Here is a 13,546-nt window from a genome sequence, read left to right on the forward strand (position 1 = left end):
ACATTAAAATATAATAGGTCTCTGACAGAGGAAAGAAATCATAAGGAGAGAATGGAATGAACTAGAAGAGGTGTGTTGCTTATGAAGGCAAGGTGAAGTAGTAATTTAGGATCAATGATCCTTTTCCCCTCCAATCCCACACAATAGCTAAAGAAGGAAAATGGAGAAGATGAGTTTTGTTTTTTTTTTCCTTCTATAAGTAAATGGACAGGCTCTGCAGATAATGGGTTGGGTGATTTTCTTGCTAGCAGCTTCATTTTCATGTAGAACAACAATTGGTTGCCCAAAGACATTAAGGGGAAAGTTTGAGCCCTGATTTTAATGCTTTCTCCAATACCCTTCTGGCCCTCTTTTTGCTCTCCCTTGCTATGGGCCTTATTTCTTGGGGCCCTCGCCTCTTCTTACCTGTATTTAGAGGGAATACGCTTTCAATGCTAGGCTTGTTCACAGCCTTCAACATGCTTAGCCTTTAAATAATAACATATGACCCTAAGATTTGAAAATTTCACTGTGCTACAGAATATTGCGTGGAGGAAATGGAATGTTTACCTGAACTATGTTATGACAAAGGACAGTTCAATACTATTGCTGCATGCCCAGTACCTAGCATAGTGCTTGGTTCATGAGAGGAGCTGATGAATGAGTGAATGAATGTATGTATGCATGAATGCTATATAAAAAAGCCAGACTTAAGATAACAGATACCATTTGTTCTACATGGCAAATTAAAGTTAAAAGGTATGAATGTAGGTGCAAGAATCACCTGTGGGTACAAACAGAATTCTGATGTTATTTTTGAATTCTGGGTATGATATTTTATTTCCAAAATGAAATACCTAAATCATTTACAAAGCAATATAGATATATAACAGTCCCTCATTCGCTCACTTGCAAAGGAAATTTTCAATACAAATAAAGTCATACATATTTATACTAGGGTAATTCAAAATAACTTCCTCACATAAGCACTGCTACGTTCAAATAAAATCTTGCCAACACTTCTGAGTACATTGCTTTAAGAAAAAAATGCTCCCCGTAGCGTCCGAACTATTTAAAAATCTCACAGGCTTCTTCAACATACATCAGTTATCTCTCTTCAAATCACTGACAAGAATTTAAAAACTGCTTCATCAGAACAAATGCTACCCTTTCTCCTACTCTAGTTAGAACCTGATCTTCTAAAAAGGACCATATTTACAGCTTCTTTTGAAATTTTAAAACCATTTGGCTGATATGTTTTTGCTACATTTTTTTCCTGATTTAATTACTGGGACATTTGCATGAAAACAGGAAAATAGGGACATAAGATTTTTGTCTTGTGAGTTCATCTGTTTCTGATGCTTACTCTCCACCTGAGATCCATATCTGTTTTATTACAACTGGGAGACCAGGAGCTAGATTCGAATTGATAAAGATTTTGTTAGAGGTGAAGTAAAATTCAAAAATAGGGATTCAGGAGACTAAGGGATTGATGGATGATACGATAATGAATTTTCTTCTAGGTTATTTATTTATGAACAGTCCACATTGTCAGTGACACACAGCATTGCTATTGAAAAGCTTAAAATCCAGGGAATGATACAGAACTAGAGTGTCAAGACTTCTCTGAGAAAACCACACCCAGGCAGTTAATGCTTGTCGTGGACTGACAGACATCAGAGAAGACAGTGAAGGAGCTGAGTCTAGGTCATATATGAACTCTGGAGATGGCCACTGAAAGTTGGAAAGATAAAAAGTAAAATGCCCATCTAATTCTGACCACCTTGTAAATGCTTGTGATTTTTCACTAGGAGAATTAGAGAAGGCTATCAGGATAAATTCTCAGCATCTTCACCTGGAGTTCCATGGCATGTAGAAATTTACATTTTCAAAGCTAAAGTCATCATCTTGTTCTAACTTTTTACTTTCTCCCATATACTCCAACTTGTTCAGTGGCACCGGAGTGTAGCCAGTCTTCCAAGCCCCAACTCTGGGTTTATCCATGACTCCTCTCTTTTCCACATTCAAGCACTCCATATGGCTAAGCTGCATACCTATGCCTGTTTCTTAAAGCATTGCTGTCCTCCAACACTGGCTACCCTACTTTAGCTACTCGTCATCTCTTTCCTGGAAGACTGTGCCCGCCACCTAACTGGCCTTCCTGTTTCCAGTCTTTCCTCCTCACATCTGTTCTCCACACCATCATCAGAGTGAGTGATTGCTCTAAAACAAGGGTCCCCAATCCCTAGGCCACGGAACCCTTAAGAAACCAGGCTGCATAGCAGGAGGTGAGTGGGAGGCAGGCAAGCGAAGCTTCATCTGTATTTATACCTGCTCCCCAAGGCTCACATTACTGCCTGAGCTCCGCCTCCTGTCAGATCAGCAGTGACATTAGATTCTCATAGGAGCGCGAACCCTATTGTGAACTGCACATGTGAGGGATCTAGGCTGTGAGCTCCTTATGAGAATCTAATGCCTGATGATCTGTCACTGTCTCCCATCACCCCCAGATGGGACCATCTAGTTGCAGGAATACCAGCTCAGGGGTCCCACTGATTCTACATTATGGTGAGTTGTATAATTATTTCACTGTATATTACAATGTAATAATAACAGAAATAAAGTGCACAGTAAATGTAATGCTCTTGACTCATCCCAACACCATCCCCTCAATCCCTGCATCTGTGGAAACTTTGTCTTCCACGAAACTGGGCCCTGGTGCCAAAAAGGTTGGGAACCACTGCTCTAAAACATATTTCTGCTCATGCCGCTGCTGACAATAAAACCATCCGTGGTTCTCCATTTCATACCTGCTGTGTTTCTCAAGTCTTTCCTCTAAGTAACTCTAAGGATGGGTATTTTAATATTTACAAAGCTTGTTTTGAATCAATAGTTCTTCAACTTCAACCTTGTTTCTCTCCCATACTGTTGGGCAAAATCAAGAATCCAAGAAGCTGGGTCATGTTAATCCTGTTTGTCCCTAGGGTTTGATTTGCACAGTGTGAGAAGCAGAGTGCCAACTGGAGAATCCATAGGTTCTTTAGCAAAGCATATGAGCCCCTCACCTTTTTTTTAGCCTTGAAATAGTGCTTTTATAAAATTATTTTTAATGTTTTTAATTTCAATAGTTTTTGGGGTACAGGTGGTTTTTGGTTACATAGATTGGTTCTTCAGTGGTGAATTCTGAGATTTTAGTGCACCTGTCATCCAAGCAATGCACATGGTACCCAGTATGTAGTTTTTATCCCTCACTCACCTCCTAACCTCCCACCCTGCATCCCCAAAGTTCATTATATCACTCTGTATGTTTTTGCATCCTCACACCTTAGCTCCCATTTATAAATGAGAACATACGGTATTTGGTTTTCCATTTCTGAGTTATTTCACTTAGATTAATGATGAGGCCCTTTTGGGTGGAACATTTTCATTTCTTCAACCTCCTCTCCCACTACTCTTCAAATGGCTTATACGACTTCTGTAATATTGTTTACATTTTTTCGTGAACAAAGCAAGTTGTTTCCAGTGTTAGGGACCTTTCCTATCCTATTTACTCTACCTGGAATGTTCTTTCCTTCTCCCTTCATGTGACTGACTTCTGTTCAGTCCTTAACTCAGGTCACATGCCATCTTCCCCTGGTTCCTAGGTTGGCTTTCTGTGTCCAATCATTCGTTTATATATCTTCTTTTAACTAGAATATGACCTTCTCTGAGGATAGAGACATTGTCAGTTTCATCACTATACCCCCAACTCCTAGCAAGTATCTGGCACATAGTGGACACTTAAAAGTACTGTTTGAACTGAGTATGAATACCATGGTACAAATTAATTTTCATCACTGAACAAAGAACTCCACATGTAGGCATGTTTTACTGACAATGCATGCAGCCACAGGAAGGCCATACCATTCCCTCACTTCATATTAATAGGAGTACCAAAAGTTGGAACTGTCTCATTGGATTTTTGAATAATTTCCATTTAGTTTAGACATACATTTGCAAAAGTATTGAAATAAAAATACCTTTCACACGTGAAACATCTTTGAATTTCAAAGCTTTTTCACATGCATGATCTCAATCCTTAAACCCCCAAGGTTGGCAGATATTATTTTGCCCAGTTTGGAAAAAAAGAAGATTTAAGATTTTGATGGAGTAAGACAAAATAATCAAACCCATTTTGGAAGTCTCAAGTATGTTTCAGATGTGGAGGCATCTTTGTGAAACTGATAAAGGGTAAATATTATTCTTAAGGGACAGGTAAGGAAACAGTGCTGAAAGGACTGGATCAGAGTCATTCGGGGTCACTGTCTAAGTAAAAATTGAACCCAGAGTCCTATGACTCAGTTTAGTCCTGACACAGTTCCTTGTGCAGATAAATCATGTGTGAATACATATTAGAAAGGAAGCCTTGGTTTTAGGAGAGCAACCTGAAGAAATTATTATTTTCTTTCCTTTCTCATAACTGGTTTGTTACTTGTCCTAGGTACACAAAGATACCAAACTATAAATAGAGTTGTTCAAGAGAGTAGTTTGGTAGTGAAATTGGAAAACTGTTTGGGTGTATTTGGGAATAAGAGAGTAGGACAGCAGGGATCCTATAGAGACTGAACATTTAAAAAAATGTGTCATTTTTGTGATATATTAATTAAATTCTTTTAGTTTTAAGTAAGCATAATGAGACTATCTGAATACGTTTCAGTAATTTTCTTTCTTTTCTTTTTTTTTTGAGACGGAGATTCACTCTGTCGCCCAGGCTGGGGTGCAGTGGCATGATATCAGCTCACTGCAACTTGTGCCTCCTAGTTCAAGCAATTCTCCTGCCTTGGCCTCCTGAGTAGCTGGGATTACAGGCATGTGCCACCATGCCTGGCTAATTTTTGTAATTTTAGTAGAGATGGGGTTTCACCATGTTAGCCAGCTCGAACTCCTGACCCTATGATCCACCCACCTTGGCCTCAAAAAGTGCTGGGATTACAGGCATGAGCTATGGCGCCCGGCCGTTACAGTAATTTTCTAGAATTTTTTCTGATAAATGTTAGTCCCCCAAAAAACATATTTTTTTGTAGTTCTGTTGTTGAATATAACACTACCCCCAGTAAAAGGCTTTTACTTCACTTCACTCAGATTTTTGTAAAACAAATTTATCAAATGCTCTTTTGAAGGGAGAAAAATTTCACAGAAGCGAAAACAGTAGGTAAAAACATTATTTAACATAATTGTGCTTTAATTCACTCTTGAGAGGGCAGAGATGCAAAATAAATTCTGCATACACTGTAAAGCAAAAACTGAATGGAAAGATACTTAAAATCTTTTCTATCCCTAGAAGTTGGTTAAACAGTTTTTCAAAATATGCTTCTATGCATAAATATTTTGAAGTTAAAGTAAATGTGTTGGCTAATGCATTGGTATTATCAGCCAATTAATAAGCTCAACTATGTGACGGGACTAACTTTCCCAAGCTAGTAATTACTTGACAATTGCACATGTGTATCATATATTTATTCATTCAGCAAGCGCTTGTTCATGCTCTTCTATGGGCTGGCCTCCTTGCTGGGAATAGCATAAAACAGTGATCAGGACAGACTTGGTCCTTGCAGGTCCTTGCAGTAGGGAAGACAGACTGTCTATGATGAATGCTGTTGGGAGTATAGAAGGCAGGCTCATCTAGTCAAATGATAGCTACAAAATAAAGTGAAGGTGAGAGTAGATCTTCCTAATGCACAGGAGGTCAGGTCCTTTAAATCCATCAACCACCACTGAAATTAGTTTAAATCATCTATGACGTGCTATAACCCTTCCAGGCTGGGGTAAAGGCATATTGGGACCTAGAGTGGGTTGGAAGAGAGAGAGGATAAAGCCTAGTATCAGAGCTACAAGGAGAAAGGCCAATGTTTCAATGATAATAGCTAAAGGGCTTTGGTGAACAAAGCTCTCAAGAGGCTGACCTCAGTACCCAAGGGCTCACATTGGCTGAGCCAGTATGAGGCAATGTCTTGTACTTGCTGCAGGGCCTCCCTCAGTTGGAATAGGACCCCAATCAGCTGGGTGGCGGGGCGGGGTGGGGGGGGGGGGGCGGTTCTCATGAACAGGCTCTAACTCTTGATAGGAGAAGATTGGCAAGGGCTGGACAGATTATCCGGGGAGCAGCCTCAAACTGGGTGGGGTTCAGGCCAGGGCATAATTCCATGAGAGAATCAGAGTGTAAAATGGGTCCCACAGCAGATACAATGAGTATGTCGGAAGGGATTGGGGGTTTGGGGCTGCTCCTTAGGGGCTTTAGCGTCCCTGACATCTTCTTAGATGTCAGGTATGGTGCAGCAGTCTCTTTCTCACTCCTCATCCCCCTCTTCCTGCCACCACTGCCCCTCTCTCTGTCATGTTCATATCCCAGTTCTGTTACGCCCAAATATCGAATAAGGCTTCTGTTGGCAACAAACGCTATTAATAGCTTTTGAATGTGAATTTGACTTTTGTTGGGAGAATACTATTTTCAGTAATTGTCAGCTCATTAAAATATATTGTAGGTAGGGTCTGAGTTTCTGCTGTGAAAGGTATGATGCTTAAAATTTAAATAAATATAAACAAATAACTTCAGTATTTTGATTTACTTATTGCCTCTAGTATTTGTCCATTTTTTCTAGCCAAAATACAAAAAATGATAACAGAACTGTAAAGAAGTCATTAACTAGTGACTATATTAATTTTTTTTCTTAATCATCTTTACTATTTTTTCTTTTTCTTTTTTTTTGAGATAGAGTCTTACTCTGTTGTGCAGGCTGGAGTGCAGTGGTGCAATTACAGTTTACTGCAACCTTGACTCTCCGGGCTCAAAAGATCCTCCCATCTTAGCCTCCGGAGTAGCTGGGACTACAGGCACGTGCCACCACACCCGGCTAGTTTTTGTATTTTTTGTAGAGATCAAGTTTCCCCATGATGCCCAAGCTGGTCTTGAAGACCTGGGCTCAAGCAATCCACCCACCTTGGCCTCCCAAAGTGCTGGGACTATAGGCACGAGCCACCATGCCCAGCGTCGTCTTCACTGTTTTCTTTTTCTTTTTTTTTTTGAGATGGAGTCTCACTCTGTCGCCTAGGCTGGAGTGCAGTGGCGCAATCTCAGCTCCAGCTCACTGTAACCTCTGCCTCCCGGGTTCAAGTGATTCTCCTGCCTCAGTCTCCTGAGTAGCTGGGATTATAGGCCCACACCACCATGCCCAGCTAATTTTTGTATTTTTAATAGAGACGGGCTTTCACCATATTGATCAGGCTGATCTTGAACTCCTGACCTCTTGATCCACCTGCCTTGGCCTTCCACAGTGCTGGGATTACAGGCTTGAGCCACCACGCCCGGCATCTTTACTATTTTCTTAAAAGAGCTGAGTAGCATACATGCCTACGTTCTTACTGTGTAATGGATTGGATTGGGGATGTTTTGAAATGGGCCTAATAGACATAAGCTCGTTGTTTATCTTTTTGCCCAACTTTATTGTAAAAAATCATATAACAATGGAAATGTATTCACTCTCATATCTGTGTTCCCAGGTGTATTTTAATAAAGATTGAGCCAGGCAGCACCAGTTTTAACTTGGTCACTTATCACTTGAGCAAGTAAATGTGGTCAAGTCACTTAGCTTCTCTGGGCCTCAGTTTCTAATCTATAAGTAAAAGATAATAGCGCCAACCTAATAGGTTTGTGATTTAGAGCAAATGAGACAGTGGGGACCCAAGTGCTTGTTAGTTGTAAAGTGCTAATGCAGGTGTTTGGTATTTATAGTCAGATGCAGATTATGCCCACATCATATAAATTAAATGTGAATGCGTTCAAAAGCTCAACCAGTTCCTGAGGCAAGAAATGTAAAATGGCAACAACTAAAAGGGTCAGTGAAACTCTTGGCGTCTAACCAATCCTCTCCAAAATATTTTCTGATGGCATATTTCAAAATATGAGAAAAGATAAAGGAATGCAAGAACTGACCTTTTTCTCTAACCCTTTAAACATTTTCTCTCCAAAGAAACTCTGCCATAGAAACTTCAGGCCTGACTCAGTACTAAAGGTGACCATTGAAAGGACAGTTTAAAATGTTGTATTTATGCAAGTGAGGTGCCATGAACATGTACTTGTCCGAGGTGGACATGATCAGAACAAGCTTGTTCACAAAACCCTTCCCTCGTCCTTGGCCATGAGTCACAAAAATCTGACATCTGGACATAAAATACTTCCCTGAACAAAAGTTGAAACTTTTGCATATATGTGTTTGTGTATTGAATATGTAAAGGAAAAAAAAATGGAGACAGCAGACTCTTTCGTTGACTCAAATTTATGACTAATTTTAATAACGCAGCTGTCCATATGTGAGACGCTAATGAGAACATAAGGAATTCCTGGATAGAAAAGGGATGGTTGGCCCAATGGCCTGTCCCCTTCAAGTTTATTGCAACACACCTCTTTGTGTTGTCAGCATATCTTCCAACCCCTTTTGCCTACATAAACATGTCTAGCTGTCTCTTAAACTCATTTTTACTTTATGTTTCACTCAATGGACTTATTTGGTAATTCACAGCATTTCCCATATGCCTGTAGATCTTTGGATGAAGCAGTCCTATATTATCACTACTTCTTAATTAATTATGTAGAAATACTTTATAATAAAGTATTTACAGCAGACATAATTAGAAATTTAGAAGTAATTAACTGAGAAAACAAATATACCTACAGTGAATATAGAAAGAAATAACTGTTCTTTTGCTAATCTATATTCCAATTTTTCATAAAGATATGAAGAAGTAGGTGGGTAGTGATTAAGGTGGGTAAATATAAAAACTTTCTTCTTCCTTTTATGATATTAGTCTTATTAGCAAATCTCTTAGCAAGGAGAAAATGCTAAGCCTAACTGATGTAATAAAGAAGATGATATGATGTTTTTATTTAGGTTGGGTTAAAGCCATATTCCAGATTATATTTGTATTTCCTTAATCCTATTAATGTTGCAGGTTAATGCAAATTTGATGTGAATTATTAAAAGAAGAATCAGTATAGAAATGATTTTACATTAAAATTTATTTTTAAAAACCTTTCCAAATGGTGGTGGGTCAATGGACTTGGGGTGAGTTCTTAGGTAGACTCTGGGTCCTTCTGATTAAAAAATACACCTGAAAACTTCCTTTAATTTGATTGGCATCAAGGAAGTGGAAATAATTAAAGAATCCTAGGGAGAACTGATAATTAATGTTTAATTTAGCTGAATATTTTGCATTTTAATTTTTTGAAAGGTATTATTTTAAAATTATTTCAACATATATGTGTTGATCTGATGTGTGTGTTGACATTACACATCAGTTCTAGTCTTTTATTGACAAACACAAAGAGTGACCAACTTGCCCTCTACTCACCCTGGACTTTACTGGTTTTAGCCCCAGGAATCCCATGTCTTGTGAATCTGCTCGGCTCCAGGCAAACAGGTACAAACACATACTTAAAAATACAAATAATTTGCCTCTGAAATGTGATTGACTTTTTGGTCTGCATGCTCTTCAGACCCTGGGAACCCAAACATTGTAAGTGTTACATCGGCATTAAGAATTTTGTTTTGTTGTTCAAAAAGCCCATGTTCGGGTGTCACCACCTTGGTGACTATGGAGAAATACAACCCATGCGTTTTTTTTTTTTTTCTTTTAAATTGTTTCCAAGCTCAGCTACTTGATGGTTTATGTATTTATGTATTTATTTATTTATTTTGAAAAGCTGAAAAAGTTTTGAAAATGAAACCTATTTTCTTCCAAACGTTTTCTCTCAAGTACTTGCTTTCCAGACACACAGTAAGATACATCCTGAATCTGGCACCTTGAGTGCTCCCCCAAATCTCTGAAGCCTAAGCCATATCTATTGTCCAGTCTATGATAGAAAAAATGTGAACTACACTGAGTTATTGTAGTCTTGTGTGTCTCACAATTAGAAGAACTCTGTAGGTATTTTGTTAGTTTTAAATTTGGGGACTGTGACTTCTGAACTCTCTTTCGAGGAGGAGGTCTCAATAAAGAACATGCTTCAGTCTACTCCTTAATGATTTTTAGCTTCAGTGAAGCAATTTGCAAGACTCCTCTTCCTAACAACTGCTCTGCTAAGCATTGTATAAAACAGCATTCTTTATGGTTAGATGATACCATAGAAGATGACCAAAAGATTTTAAATACAGAGGAATGTACAGAAAAACACTGTACCCTCAGCTCACTGCAAGCTCCGCCTCCCGGGTTCGCGCCATTCTCCTGCCTCAGCCTCCCGAGTAGCTGGGACTACAGGCGCCCGCCACCTCGCCCGGCTAGTTTTTTGTGTTTTTTAGTAGAGACGGGGTTTCACCGTGTTAGCCAGGATGGTCTCGATCTCCTGACCTCGTGATCCGCCCGTCTCGGCCTCCCAAAGTGCTGGGATTACAGGCTTGAGCCACCGCGCCCGGCCTATTTCTGCATTTTTTTATATGCATGCTACACCTCTGTGGTAGCACCTTGTTCTGTGTGTGTATGTGTATGCATGAATGCGTGTGTGCGCATGAATGTGTGTAAACATGTACTATTTTTAGCTGTAGAACATGACATAAATTTTTTTTCTGGTCACCATGCTGCATGACTGATCCATTTCATGTGATGTGTTTAGTATGGTTCATTGCCCATTGGTCTTATTATTTAACAATTTGCATTAAATTAAATTTTCTGTTTACAGGTGTAAATGGAAATTTTGGCTTCTGAGAATTTATTTACTGGATAGAGTGTTCTTGGTTGAATTAGCTCTGCCAATATTGGATTGCTTATACCTGGAATAAAGTTTGGGATATTTAATTAGAACATCATAGCAAGAGAAACTTATTATTTTTATGGCTAAGCTTAAGCTACTCAGGCCAGTATCATTAGTCTAGGAAACATTTACTATACTTCTCTGCAGAATTTTTTTTAAAAGCATGTGTATGTCTTGATGGATCAGAGGAAGTTAAATTAGTGGTAATGTGTACAAATTACTCAAAAGTTCAAAAAGCTTGAAACCTTTGTCATCTACTATAACATTTTGTTGATTAGTGGAAATTTCTCATTTTAAACTCTTTTGGCTTCCAACAGGCTCAAAGAGCTAACATTTATTGACTGCATACTGTTCGCCAGTTTCTACATTATTTGCTTTATCTGTATTGCTTCATTTCATCTTTATAGTGTCTTGTGAGATGGGTGTGTTTATTCCCATTTTACAGAGAATATCCATTTATATAATGTCATGAACGTATATCCGATGACATCATTTGCCTGCAAACGTACCCAATGAGTGGCAGAGTCATCCTGAAGCCTGCTTTCCGGGCCCTGCCTATATTCTGGGTAAGTGATTCCAAACTCCGTAGTGGCTTATATCTAGCCTTGTTCTCTTGACATGTTCCCTGTTCCAACTTCCTCTCAACGTCTCAGTGTCATAGAGGATGTGAAAGCCAAGCACTGCCTCCTAGGCTTTGTGCATGGTTTTCCATTCTTTCCCTTTCTGTCTGACACGCTCCCAGTTCTGTTTTGTTTTCAGCTCTACCATTGGAGTGGCACTCATGGTCACTATCCATACTGGATCTAGCAGGAGTTTGCGTAAGCTCCTAAGACATTTTTTTTTTCTCATTTTGAAAAAAATTTAAACAAAAACAGCTTTAGTGAGACACAATTTACATACATTATAATTCACCTATTCAAAGCCTATAAGTCAATGGTTTTTAATATATTCACAGATATATGGACAATCATTGACACAATTTTAGACTATTTTCATCATCACAAAGAGAAACACTCTACCCTTCAGCTGTCACAACTCCCCTCTTCCATCCCTTCATCTCCTTCAGCTCCAATCAACCACTAATCTACTTCTGCCTTTGTAAATTTGCCTATTCTGGACATTTTACATACATGGAATCACAAAATATGTGATCTTTTATGACTAGCTTCTTTCACTTAACTCAATGTTCTCAAAGTTCATTCGTGTTTTATCATGCCTCAGTACTGCCTTCGTTTTTATGGCTCAATACTATCCTACTGTTCTATTGTATAGATAGACTACCTTTTGTCTGTCTGCTCATCTGTTGATGGGCAGTTGGGTTGTTTCCACCTTTTGGCAATTGTGAACGGTGCTGCTATGAACATTTGTGTGCAAGTTTTTGTTTGAACACCTGCTGTCACTTCTTTTGGGTATATACCCTAGAGTGGAATTGCTGGGTCTTAATTCTACGTTTTACTTTTTCAGAAACTGCCAACTTGTTTTCCACAGTAGCTGCAATGTTTTTTTTTTAACTCCCATCAGTAATGTAGAATCAGGGTGGGTCCAATTTCTCCACCCGCTTGCCAACACTTGTTATTTGCTGTTTTGTTTTGTTTTGTGTTTTGGTTATAACATTCCTAGTGGGTTAAATGGCCTAATTATTATTATTATTATTTTTTGAGACAGAGTTTCAGTCTTGTTGCCCAGGCTGGAGTGCAATGGTGCGATCTCGGCTCACCACAACCTCTGCCTCTCAGGTTCACGTGATTCTTCTGCCTCAGCCTCCCTAGTAACTGGGATTACAGGCATGTGCCACCATGCCCGGCTAATTTTGTATTTTTAGTAGAGACAGGTTTCTCCATGTTGCTCAGGCTGGTCTCGAACTCCTGACCTCAGGTGATCTGCCTGCCTCGGCCTCCCAAAGTGCTGGGATTAGAGGCATGAGCCACCGTGCCCGGCTGGCCTAATTAATTTTTAAGATCTTTAAAGACTCTAAAAGAAGGCTTTATTTTTTCCTCTTTTGTGTTCCCAAGCACTGGTTTAAATCTCTCTTGAAGTATTTGTCACCAAATCCTTTAATCTCTCTTTCTCTCTCTCTTTCTCCTCTCATCCCTTTCTTGAAACCAGCATGGACATTTTTGTTCCCAGGACGTGGTGCCCAGGACTCAGTACATTAAATGAATGAAGAGGCATGAGTGGGGAACTGTGGGGACAAGGAATTTTGGGAATGAACATTTCTTTATTATCCCTCCCATTGTGCCAGGCACTATGTAGCACTAACATATATTATCTCATTTAATTTTCATAATAGCAGTTAAGAATCAGGTGTTATGGTATTCATTTTGCAGAAGAAGAAATTGAAACCAGAGAAATTCTCTTGGCATCTAACCACTGAGAGTAGAGTCTGACTTCAAACCAAACTCTCTGAACTCAAAACCTATGTTGATTTCACAACAGCATGTGTCAATCAAAGAAAAGATAAGGACCATCACTATTCTTACTACCGCTACTATGACTATCCCCACTTATTGGATGCTTTCTGTGTGCTGTACACCATGACAGCTAGTTTTTGGACACTATCTAATTTGATCATTTAAAAATTTAGTGAGTTAGACATTATTATTCCAATTTTTCAGACAATGAAATAGTCCCTGAGAAAAGTAATTTGCCCAAGAACAAACAACTAATAAGCAATGAGTCCAAAGCCAGGTCTGTTTAATTATAAAATTTCTGTACTCCTATCAATGTGGGAAAATACATTAGAGATCTAAAAGTTTACCTGGTTATCCGACAGTATGGGGAAGTTTG

This window comes from Macaca fascicularis, chromosome 12 (assembly GCF_037993035.2).
Source record: "Macaca fascicularis isolate 582-1 chromosome 12, T2T-MFA8v1.1".
NCBI classification, from domain to species: Eukaryota; Metazoa; Chordata; class Mammalia; order Primates; family Cercopithecidae; genus Macaca; species Macaca fascicularis.